The sequence below is a fragment of the Phaenicophaeus curvirostris genome, chromosome 6, assembly GCF_032191515.1.
Source record: "Phaenicophaeus curvirostris isolate KB17595 chromosome 6, BPBGC_Pcur_1.0, whole genome shotgun sequence".
Taxonomy (NCBI): domain Eukaryota; kingdom Metazoa; phylum Chordata; class Aves; order Cuculiformes; family Cuculidae; genus Phaenicophaeus; species Phaenicophaeus curvirostris.
Window position 1 is genome coordinate 59,837,319 of NC_091397.1, and position 12,143 is coordinate 59,849,461.

The window sequence follows — 12,143 nt, forward strand, 5'->3', positions numbered from 1 at the left end:
TTGGGGAAGTCTGCAAGAGTAAAGTAGTATATATTTAAAAAATAAAGAGAAATAATAAAATGCAGAGTTTGTCATAACTTCCAGTAAGCTACCTCAGTTTTGTTGCCCCCACCTGTTATTTCCCCTTGGTGTTTGCCTAGGCAAGATACATTAAGGGATAAAAGAGAGAAAGTAAGATTACTTGGAGTCAGGGGAAATTAATGTGTTATTTGCAACAGAGCTGAAGTGTGGTGTGTTGTATACAAGGTAGCTTTAATTAAAACCTTTGTTTCAGAAATAAAAGAGGTAGGTTGATGTCCACATGAAAGAAAAGAGGGGGGAAAAAGTAGCATTGTCTTATGTTTTTCTGTTTTAGAGGCTGCCGGGCTGAACCTGGTGTGTCACAGGCTTTGCAGCCAGGTGAAGGGAAGGCTGGTTGGCCATCGTCTTCGGAATTGGCTGCCTACAGAGTATCCTGGGTTTCTGTGGCTTTCTAAGCTGGTTTAATGAAGGCAGCACTATCTACACAGTCCCAATTACTCCATCCCCCACTCCAATGTGCTCTTCTGCCCTGACATCTTTTAATACAACTTAGGAAAATTATTTAAGAATAGTTTTAAGCATTGCTCTTGGTAGTTCATGCTTTCCTGGACAAAGGCTTTCAGGATGTTTTGCATCACTGTATGTATTACAGCTGCAGTCCTTGCTTTACATTTTTCTGTAGAGCTAATTCTTTTCCTCCTAGACCCTCTTAACACAGGAACTAAAAATTCAGAGAAGAACTTCTTGTAAATTTTTTTCTTAACATATGTTTTTGGGCAGGGAAATGGCCATGCTTCACTTTCTGCCTATTTTGTCAGCCTGGTAATATGTACAGAGGAAGCTAAGTACTAGAAGAGTTATATATTGTACTTCTCCAAAGATTCCCAAGATAATTTTTTGTTTTGTTGCAGTCTGTTCCCTCAATGAAAGTATGGACAAAATGTCACAAATGCTGCCTTAAGCATTTTCTTTACAGAAATGACAACTTTAACTCTGGAATCTCATTCATTGTAATGTGAAGTCCATCACAATCAGCTAAATTGTTCTGTATTTTATGTGAGATAGGAATCTGACCTGGAATGTTAAAGTGAAGTAAGAGCAGGATAAAGAATTTCTGAAAAATATTTCAGGCTGGCTCTAGCCATCTGGATTGATTCTACTGCAATCAGAACTCTTCAGTAAAGTGAAATAGTGTTGAACGCTTGACTTGTGGTTTTTTGACATACGAAACATAGCTCTTACTAAGGAGTTTTCATCCTATATGTTGGGGGAGAGAAAAGCCAAATGAAACTTCTAGTATTAGAGTCTTTAAAATAAACCTAAACCTTTTCTCTTCTTTAAATTACATTACAAGTATTCAATTATTTGCCTAGAAAATAAACTTTCAGAAGACCTCTCAAATTCTCATCAAGAAATTGCTTAGCTCTTACTCAGACAAAATTCCTGTTGGGCGATGTAATCTCACCGTTACTACATTTATAGTATTCAGTTTATTTCAGACAGGGGCTTCTTGTTGATATACACAGGGCGCAAGCTTATCTAAGGTTTGTTTGATGAAGAGATACGAAAACTTGACTGGAGGTTTTGAACTTTGATTTATTATAGATTTATAGAATGTGCGTTATCAAGACAACTCTTCTGAATGAACAGAATAAAAAGCTACAGCCTGGAAGACACACAAGTCAAGATTGATTTTGCCAACTAATAACCTACGTCACCATAGGCACCTAGGACTCGGCACCTAGTCTGAGATGTGTGCCTTTTCTTGCTTTTTCACTCCCTGTGAGTATTTGTTCATTTACTGCCATGCAGATAATGCACTGCATTTCACAGCACAGCAAGTTTAATCAGGACATGTCATCATTAATTTGTACTGATATGCACTGATGGACAGGGTTTTCCAGGAGCATGACTAGCTGTTTATCAAACGATCGTCAATTCTGGAGAAGAAATGTTGCAATCCCCCGGTTGTTTTACAGCATCTGCTTTATCATCTGCTCACAGGAGCACTTTTTGGTTTTTTTTTCTTCTTCTCTAGGTTTCCCTTTGTAGCTGTCACTTGTAGACAGCTTCATTTATTTCTGCTGATTTCTAATTCCTTTAGGAGAGACGTCTAAAAGACATGCTTGATTTATTGAACCGTGTTGTGGAACTGAAACAGTTAACAATGGCAAGACAGGACTAAATACCACAATCTGCATTTGATTTCTGATGCTCTCCTGCTATTTACAAAGTGTCTCTTTGAGTATCATAAATAATTTACAGTTCAAAGTGAATACTTCTGAATCCTAGAAAGCCAAATTCACATTTATTTCATTTGCTAATGTTTCCACAATATAATGCAAAGCATAAAAAACCCTGTTATAGCCCTGTAGTTTAACAAAAGAGCTATTAGATTAGCACAGTAACTCAAAAGGACTCTTAGAGCAGCAGGTTAAGGAGAGGTATTAGTTGTTCAGCCTCGCAGTCCCTACTATGGTGAAATTCTAACTCCCAAACAATAGAGGATTTTACCTGACTAAGGAAACCAGGGTTAACCCTTTTGCATACAAAATTTGTTATCTCACAAGTGCGTTATTTTATTGCTTTGGGGAGTTGCATAGTGGGGATAACTCTGAAAGCTGATCCTAGAGAATAATGATTTCATTTCAGACATACTGTGAATAGCTTGTAACAGGCAGAAGTAGCACACGACTTCCAAAATGAAATCATAATCGCGAATACTTGGAGAAAAAAAATGCCATGGAAATCAAAAGTTTTGTCACCAAAATATGCAGTTAGGCACATGAATTTTAATCTCTCTCTGTTGTTCTTTTACTATTGCATAGTCTAAGCCAAGGGATCTGTTAAGGGATCTGTTAGGAGCAGTGACTAGTGGCACTTCCACTACTTTACCCGAAACAGACTTATTTGTCTTAATGAAACCTTGCTCCACATTTTTTTGGTAAAGATAAATACTCTCCCATACCCACAGACCAAACAAATCTCTTGAAGGGACATCACATTTCAGCTGAAATAGACATGAAATAGATCTATAAGCTATATTTATGTTTTGAAATGATACCACAATATCGTATATTGGCAAAAGTAATCAAATATCTGCAGAGTTTTTGTAAGGAGAGGGAAAATGTTGTTAAGGATCTCTCTGTTCTCAGTTTGTTCTAACCAAAACCTCTTCTAGCATTCTTCTCCGTGACATGTGAAAAACTTGATCAGTCAGATGTCTTTATTATCTGTCATTGCTTATACGCTATCTTCTCATTCTGAACAACCAGCATTTACTTTGCCCACCAAGGGCGAGATAAAGGGTTGCTACATTCACTGTTAAAATTAGTCTCTAGTGTTTAATGTTTCCTAACAACTTTACGTGGTGGTGTGAAGGGGGAAGGGGAAAACAATCAATGCCCAGAAGGAATTTTAGGGAGATAGATACCAACTCATTGGATTGACATTTCAGCGCTGGGGACAGGCTCTCAGCTGAACAGGAGCAGTCGCCTCCGAGTCAGTGGAGTTGATTTATTACCAGCTGAAAGACTAGTGCTGGAACGACAATGTCCCAGCCCCTGTGAGAGGACATGCACTATTCTCAGTGAATACAAATAGCGTGGGGCTTTTAAACGGGCCTGAGTGGAGGTTTTGTACAGCGATGTGATTTGGCAAGTGGTCCGTTTTCTGAAGCCTGAAACAATTTGCAAAGTTGGAGAAAGAATTCAGCTAGAGGAGAGGAGGGGGGAAGCAATGGACAAGATTTTTGGTAAATGAAACTGTAAGGACAGGGTGGCTGTGCAACCCTTCTGTCAAGTGGGATGGAGCTAAGAGCACTCCCATGGCGAGAATCGCCCTCAAACCCCGTCTGCCTGAAGGGACTCGTGCCCTCATCTGCTACAAGAGCTCTAGCACGAGGTCTGATACACTGGGGTGGAAGGTATCCTCTCCTTACAAAGCTGCACTTTAAATATACCTTGGAGCAAGACCAGAATGTGATTTTAGGGGAAGAAATTAATAAATAGAGCATCTGTTCCTTAAGGAATCAATGTCTCAGGTCAAGGACTTGGATTCCTTTCTGAATTGATAGGTTTCACAGAAGTTGTAATTGACAGCTGAAGAAATGAGCAACTAGTAAGTTGTGGCAGGCTAAGAAGGGGCTTCCAAGCCCTTGACTTCACCTTCCAGCACCTCTGTTCCCTCCAGGACAGACAGGAGACAGTGCACAGGGGTGCAGGAGAGCAGCAAAACGGCTCTAGCTTATTGGACACATTGCTCAGCTTTAGTCAAGCTACCCTCATGCATCGCAGGAGATTCTTAAGTGGTACCTTTGATGTAAATACTGATAATTTCCAAGTTTTCTCAAGTGCATTTGATTTTGTTGTCCCTCATAATACCTTAGTTTTATAACAGAAGTCACAGTGTGTGAAGTGGGGAATTATTGATTGAGAAACATTTAGTTTCTTCAGTTTTTAGAATGAGTAGTTATTTGTCAGTACCTCACAAGAAACGTGCAAGTTATTGAATCTGATCCTTATTTCAGCTGACAGCATTTAGCAAAAGAATAATAGTTTTTAAAATAAAAACAGCAATATGTGCATAGATATGAACTGAAAACTGCTATAAATGTAGTAGAGTTCTTACATTTAAACTTATTAAGAGGTGCTGTTTCAATGACTAGATCTATAGGAATGGTCTTTAAATCAAATTTTTCTCCCCTGAAAATAGTGTTTACTCTATTGATATTGTCTTCATACCTAAGGATGCCAAGCATTCCTTTTCTAAAAAAGGGGGGTTGTGCAAAATGCAAGAAATCCTCGAGCTGTATATTAATAAACTGAAGTGTAGTTAGGACTGCAGGCAGCTTTAATGATAATGTTAATTTCACACACACACACCCTGTCCCCCATATCTGCTAACGTTCAAATCCACTAGTTCTTTTGGATTTGGTTTGGCAAGTCACATCCCACTCGATGTGAAGGCGTGTGAGAGAGAAAAATCAGTCTGCTAGCATACTATATTGGACCCAATTTCTTACTCATCTCATGGCACTAAGACTTCTTTTATCTGCAGGAATGCCAACTGATAGAGCAAATGACAGATGAAGCACTCACTTGCAACAGTTTAGCTACAGAATTTGAGGTACTTTTTTCCCCATTGTGAAATGCCCTTTGGTACTAGCAAAAAAAAAAAATAAATAAAAAAAAAACCCCACAACCAAACCAACAATAAAATAAAAAGCTTGAAAAAACAGTCACATTTTCAAAGGCACCCAAATGAGTTGGCATCCAAATCTCAAATTCCTTTGTACCATCACATAACAGCTCCAATTTTTCTTTCTAGATACACAAATTGTTGGAATGAAAGCCATCAGTAACTGATTTGTGAAAGGGAAAGAGAGGAGTGTTTGTTTCTGAGAGGCTTAGGTTACCTTTGTTAACTGATTTTTTTTTTTGCCTAGTTCACCAACATGTTGAACACCATGATAATGTTGTTGTAGCACAGGCGATGCATACAAGTTTTTAAAAGGTAGTATGACTGTAGTTAATTTTTTTATTACTCACATTTTTAGGAGTTCTGTCCTTATCAAAAAGAAAATGCTTACTGCAAAGTTTTCATAAGCGACTTTCACTTTTAATTTTTTGTTAGTAATGCAGTTCTTGCTAATTTTTGTGAAATACTCTTCCACAAAATCACAAATTAGAATCACAAAATAATTGAGTTTAATGTTTCTAAGGACAGAGATGCTATGACTGCACATCAGTGTCTGGCTGCCTTCTTTGGTAATAGAAGTCAAACTGGAAACTCCCTTTTTGCAAATTATGCCCATTGCCTCTTTTCTGCCCTATAGGTTAAACTGATCAGCCTATAGTTCTCTAGATATGCCCTTCCTGAAAACAGATGTGAGGTTTACCTGTCTCCATTTCTCAGAGAGCTCCCACGTGTGCCTGACCATTCAGAGATTGCAGAAGAGCGTCTAAGTGAAACTTGCTGGCTCCCTTAACAGCCTCTGAGATGCCTTTTGCATCTCCTGCCTTTTGAGCTCCAACTTTCCTAATTTTCATAACATTTTTGAGTAGTCCAATATTGCTTCCACTTTCTTTATCATAAAATCCTAGGATCATTTGGATGGAAAGGAACCTTAAAGACCACCTAGTTCCAATCCCCTTGCCATAAGCATGGATGCCTCCCACTGGATCAGGTGTCTCAAAGCCCAACTTTGAACACCTCCAGGGATGGAGCATCCATGATTTCCCTGGGAGACTTGTTCCAGTGCCTCAACACCCTCACAGTTTCTCAAAGCTTTCACCTAGCAGTTGCTGAACCTCCAGAAAAAACTGAGTTATCTCTTGGAGTAGCAAAAAGGTAGAGTTAGTGGATTACATTGCAAAGACTAGCAGCAATCTAAGAGCAAGGGTTGACCCTGCAAATCTTGGTGAGATTAAGATTCACTTGTGAGCCTTTAAATATATATATAGGACCTCATTTATGATGTTTCTAGTGGATTCTTGAACTCTGGAAATAGACCTTACACGTCAGTATCCTCGTTGCCTGTCTGCACAGAATGGAAAATTCTGCTGCTTCTTGAGCAAACTCCCATTTGTTGGGATTGTCTTTTCTCTTAAATAAAGTGTTAAATATTTCCTCAGATTGCTAAACATAGTGCTAGCTATTGAGATGGTAGCTTGGTAGATGGTTTTAAAAGAGCATTTAGGTATATGAATGCTGTCATTGAAGACAATGAGTCTACTGGCATTCTTAAAGTTCAATATGTTTTTAGGTAGATTGCTGTAATGGGGTATTTTTTAGATAAATTTCATGACCCAAATTTTTGTTAGTAATCAGAAGGTACTCAGCTTCTGCAGTTAAAAATAGCAATAATTCTTTCTTCCCCTTCTGTAGAGGAAATAGCTCAATTAGCTATTTTTATTTGCTTGCTTGTATGCCTGAGAGAGTAGTCACTATCCAGGCAGAAGTTAGATCCATCCAAGACCGTGAGCCTAGTGAACTTCATCAGCATCAATGTCTCCAGACAGATTTTGATGTCTAGGAACTTATGGATTGGTGAATTCTTGCTCAGGTTAATTTTGTCTCTAGCTTTACAGATTTGAAGAACTCTGAGGGCTTTGTTTGAAAAGAAATCTCCTTGTATTTCAACTGAAACACATTCTGACCCTTTCTTTTTTTTAATCCTTCTAGCCTTTATCTCCAAGGGTTACGTGCACATCATGAATGCGAATATACATTTTCCAGCTGAGCAGAGGAGCTAGTTTCCATTAACACATCAATAGATATGAACGATGGGTTAAATTGATCTAGCTTCAGTCAAATGAAGCTGGGAAACTGCATGTTCATATGTTGATAAATAACTGCTGGGGGGGAGGAAATAGTTAATCATTAGATTAAGTTAATTTTCTTATCTCAATGCTACATCTTTGTCCTAGGTCTTCCATTTACTGGCTCTTTGATGGTAGTGATGGCTTATGCCAACCGATTTTTGATTTTGAACTGGAATGCATTTGAGATGAATCAGAAAATTAGGTAACATCCAGCACGTTTGGGGGTATATGATGAAGGGGTTTGCTGTTTTTTTTTCTGAAACCCAAAGCAAAACTGAATAGTGAGAAAATTGGAAGAGACGATGCTTAGAAGGTGCACAAGAGGCCTCAGGAGAATTTCTGAGTTGTTTGAAAGCCTGTATCATTAAAAAAAAAAAATTAAACAAGCAACTTACCAAGACAATAAGGCAAAGATCAGAAAGAAAACTGGGTCTTAGACTTTCTAAGGACAGGAACCAACTAGTCTCCTATTCTTTTTCTTATTTTTGTAACTGTTTGTGTGACATACTGTCTGGAACCCTTTAATTCACAAGCATCTGGCAATAAAACTTGGCGATTACCTTTCACAATTTCATCGCTTTCAGCCTGTAGGTCTTTGAGCTCTCTGCTTCCTTGTCTTTCCAAGAATATATCTAAGCCTTTTGAAATTTTTTGCAAAAGTTCATGGAATTGGATTTCACTTTTGTGAAACAACACAGATATTTAATCACTCCAAATGAGCTCCAGGTGTTATAATCTTCACTGCTAAGAATATCTTTCTGGAAGAAGTGCACCTCAGCAATTCTGTTAGTGTGTCGTATTTGCTCCTATCTAAAGATGTTCGTATGTTTGTTTTATCTCTCACCCCCAGATCCACTGGTAGTAACATTTAACTGTTCTGGTTCTTTTTCATCTTTTTCATCAAAGATATCTCTTTCTTCAGGCAAAACTGTATTAGGATCCAGCCAAATAAATCATGCTTTGTGTTTCATTAGAATAATATCTAATTTTGTTGATTAACATATGAAGCCCTGAAGTTGAAATTTTTTGAGAATATAAATCTAGAAAAAATGCAATGTGAATAAACATCTGGTTTTGGGTAGTCTTTGACTCAATATCTGTATGTTTTTAAGTTTAACATTCCTTTAAAATAAAAGTATTACAAATTTGGGAACTGTTAAGGGGAATGCATGTTCTCTACTTTTTTAAATTGATCCCTAGCCCTACTGAATAGGAACATTCATCCTTAGAATTATCTGTTACTTATTTCATCCCTTTTGTTTCAGAATCAGCTGCAGATTTTTTTTTGTCAAGCAAATTTTTAAGAAATGTGTTGATTAGCTTATTTAATATATGACTCAGTGTTGTTTCTGCTCTGAATTTTAGCAGTTTTCTTTGGTCACTGGAAGACAACTAAGCCCCGTAGTGCAGTTCAGCTGCTGCACTGCCTTTTAATACACTACACGCTCCACAAAGAGAAGATAAATCCTAAAAAGGAGCAATGCTCTGAGGGAACTGATGGACCTCTGGCATAGAAAAGATTAATGATATGAGGAATTTGATCCTCTTCAGTGTAAGTTTAGGTTTCTGTTGGTTGGGTTTTGGTTTGTTGTTTTTTTTTGAAAAATCTCTTTTCTAGATGCAAATTACAATTTGACAAGCATAAGGATCATCTCATCTCACAGCAAATGGACAACAAACTGCAGCCCATAATTTTTCTTACTAGTCCCTCATCTAGCAAGGAAAACATTGCATGTCTTCTTTGTGCGAAGAGGCTTTCTTCTGATACTTGTCCTACTACTTCAGGTAGTGAGAAGTGAAGCAAAAGTTGTTCTTTTTCACTATTTTATTTGATCCTTTCCCAGTTTTTTATTGCTGGAGTAACAAATCAAATGCTGTTGAGGGAGGGGAGCACTATTTTTCCTGGATAACATAATAAAAGCAGTGACAATTTCTCTTTTATGAAGAGACAGTGGACTTGTCCTCCCTTGCATCTGTAATCAGTCAATGAGAATCTGGGAAGGATTGGAAACCTGTGGAAACAAAGAACTTGGGTTTTAACCTGAGCTGAGGTTTTAATCAGGCACATAAATAGAGGTACTTCAATAGGGAGAACAATAAAAACAGTGCTCGGTTCACTATTTGTTCCTTGAGGTATTCAAATACGCAATTTACCTTTGAAGAGCGCGAGTGTGCGCTGTGCTGTGCTTGAGGTCTTTTTGCAGGGGGAAGGAATCATAAAGGCAGATTTTCTCTCAGTGAATATTTACAAGTTCAATTGGTCACCTCACGGGGCTGGGGCAGGGACACAGACACGGTGGGAGCAGCAGTGACCACTGCTGTGATAACAGAGACAGACACTCAACTGGGGGCATTTACGCTCTCATTTTTTGGCATTCCCACAGAATGGGCTTGTCTGTTAACCTTTCATGACGTTATGACCAGCAAATAAGTTTGTATTAGATTTCCTGGTTGTTTGGTTTGGGTTTTTTTTTTTTAATACATCACTGCTTTAGGCATTTTGTTGCTCAATCTAATCTAACTTCTATTATTGAATTTCCAGTTTCCAAATCTGATCTCTATTTTTTTTTCTTACGTGCATATAGCACGTAAGAAAATCACATTTTTACTCATATCTCTCTTAATTGAGAACAGAGTGTACTTTTGATATTGGTTTGTTCCTTCTCTTGGCTTAGGAAAATTAATGTTTTCCTCTCATTTTTTTTTTCTTTTTTCTTTACGTCTGCTGTAAGTGGCATTTTTTGTTCTCATGACTTAAAACACATCACATCGTGATACTGTTTGTTTTCTGTCATCTCCCCTGTATGTATTTAGGGCTGTGAAAAATTGCAACTACAGCAGCCTATGATCATGAAGGTTTCTGACAATCCATAAAGCAGATACTCATAAACAACAAAGAGAACTCTCATTGTACTGCATATCATTTAAGAGTTAATTATTGGAATATTTCTAAGATTTTCCCTTTATCTTGCTTAAGGACATCAGGTATACAAATGATGGCTAATTTGAGGCAAACTTGATTGATATTTATAATAAACTGACTCATATTTGCAATAGACTTACCTGTCAAAAACAATTTGCATTTTTTTAAAGCCAGCTAACTGTTCTAAATTCATTTGGTTTGATTTCATTCTGCAGCTCAGGAAAAGTTCATTGGTTTCTAATTCTTTAAAAATTCCCTATTGTGGAACTTCTAATAGGCAGTTTCCACCTTGACTTTTATTTTTAATTATTCAAGAAGTCATTTCTACTTTTAATACAAGTATTGTATTGCTGCCAACTTAGTGTTTATTTAAAAAAAAATAAAATTAGTTTGTACTGCCTTTTACTAGAGAGAAATGTCTATATGTTTGTGTTTATTGCACTCCTGTATAAGCACCAGAGGGCTAATAGTTTGATCTACTATATATGACTAGGAAGTGGTAACAAATTGTAAGAGAAGTCAGCTAGCAGCGTTATAGAGAAGAACCTGGAGTCAGTGCTGGATAACATAGTGATGACAACACTGATGGAAGGATACACGTAATTTACCTTTAAACAAAATCAGAATGCAATACCAATTATTCTGGTTTTAGATCTCCAACTGCCTTGCAATCTAACTAAACCTCCTACATTCCTAATTTCTGCGCTTTGCAGTATCAAAACCCTCCTACAAATAGGAAACAAAATTCTATTTATCAGCAGCTGACTAGAACTATTCCTTCATTGTTTTACTCCTTCAAACAATTTAATGATCACCATTTATCTTTTACTTTGAGAGCATTATTTTATCAAAGCACTGAGTTTTGTTAAATTAAGCGTCAGGGACAACTGCAATTAATATATTTGTTGAATTAAACCGTTCCAGAAGATAATTTCCAATACATACTTTCATATTTTTTACAGTAGATTCTTCTATAATAACATTTCTCTTTTTTAAGAGTAGTTATAATAATGCATTGCATACTTCAGCTTCTAAAGCAACTTTACTTTATGTACAAATGTCCTTTTCCAATTCAACAGGTGTACAGTACATTTCTATTTACTAAGAATGTGCCTGTTCATTTCATCAGTAGAGACTACTTTACTATATTTATTACTTTGTAATGGCATCAACTGGCTTCCTCGCTGCTTTCTGCATCAATGGAACCATTAGCTAAATTTAATTTTTACTTCCCTTTTTTGATGATGATCATAACCAAGGAGGACACAGTTCGACTTTTTAGTTCCTGGCTAACTCCGTCACAACTATTTTTCTTCGAGTGAAATACATCTGATGTGCAAAGTACCACATGGAAAGGAATTTCTTACTGAGAACTTTAGAATCCTTACGTGTCAGACTTTAAATAGAGATTCCCTCCACTTAGGATAAGATTTGTCACCCTACTGGGAACAATAGCCAAAGTAAGATAATAGCTGCTACTTACTGGGTCAGAAGGAAGAACGGTCACCCAACCTGTAGTTTTTGTATTTATAATGATTGAATCCTAAGTCTCCGGAGTACACGGCCTTAAACGTTTCCTTAAGTCACAGGAAAGATAAATGTTACTTTTATTTGGGGATGAGTTAGGTCTACTGAGCTCCTTGCTTCAAACGAAGCATAAGGGAGAATGTTTTCTGAGTCTGCAGACTGTATTTTTTCAACTGGACCTCTAGATCTCCTGTACAATTAAATTAGACTCCACAGATGCAGTTCACATACTCCTTGGGGTACACAGGTAGCACAGTAACATCCATTGCAGTCTGCTTTAGTTAAGGAATTTTACCAATCAGACTAATATTTTTGACACTAGAGTAGTATTACACAAGAGTATCTTT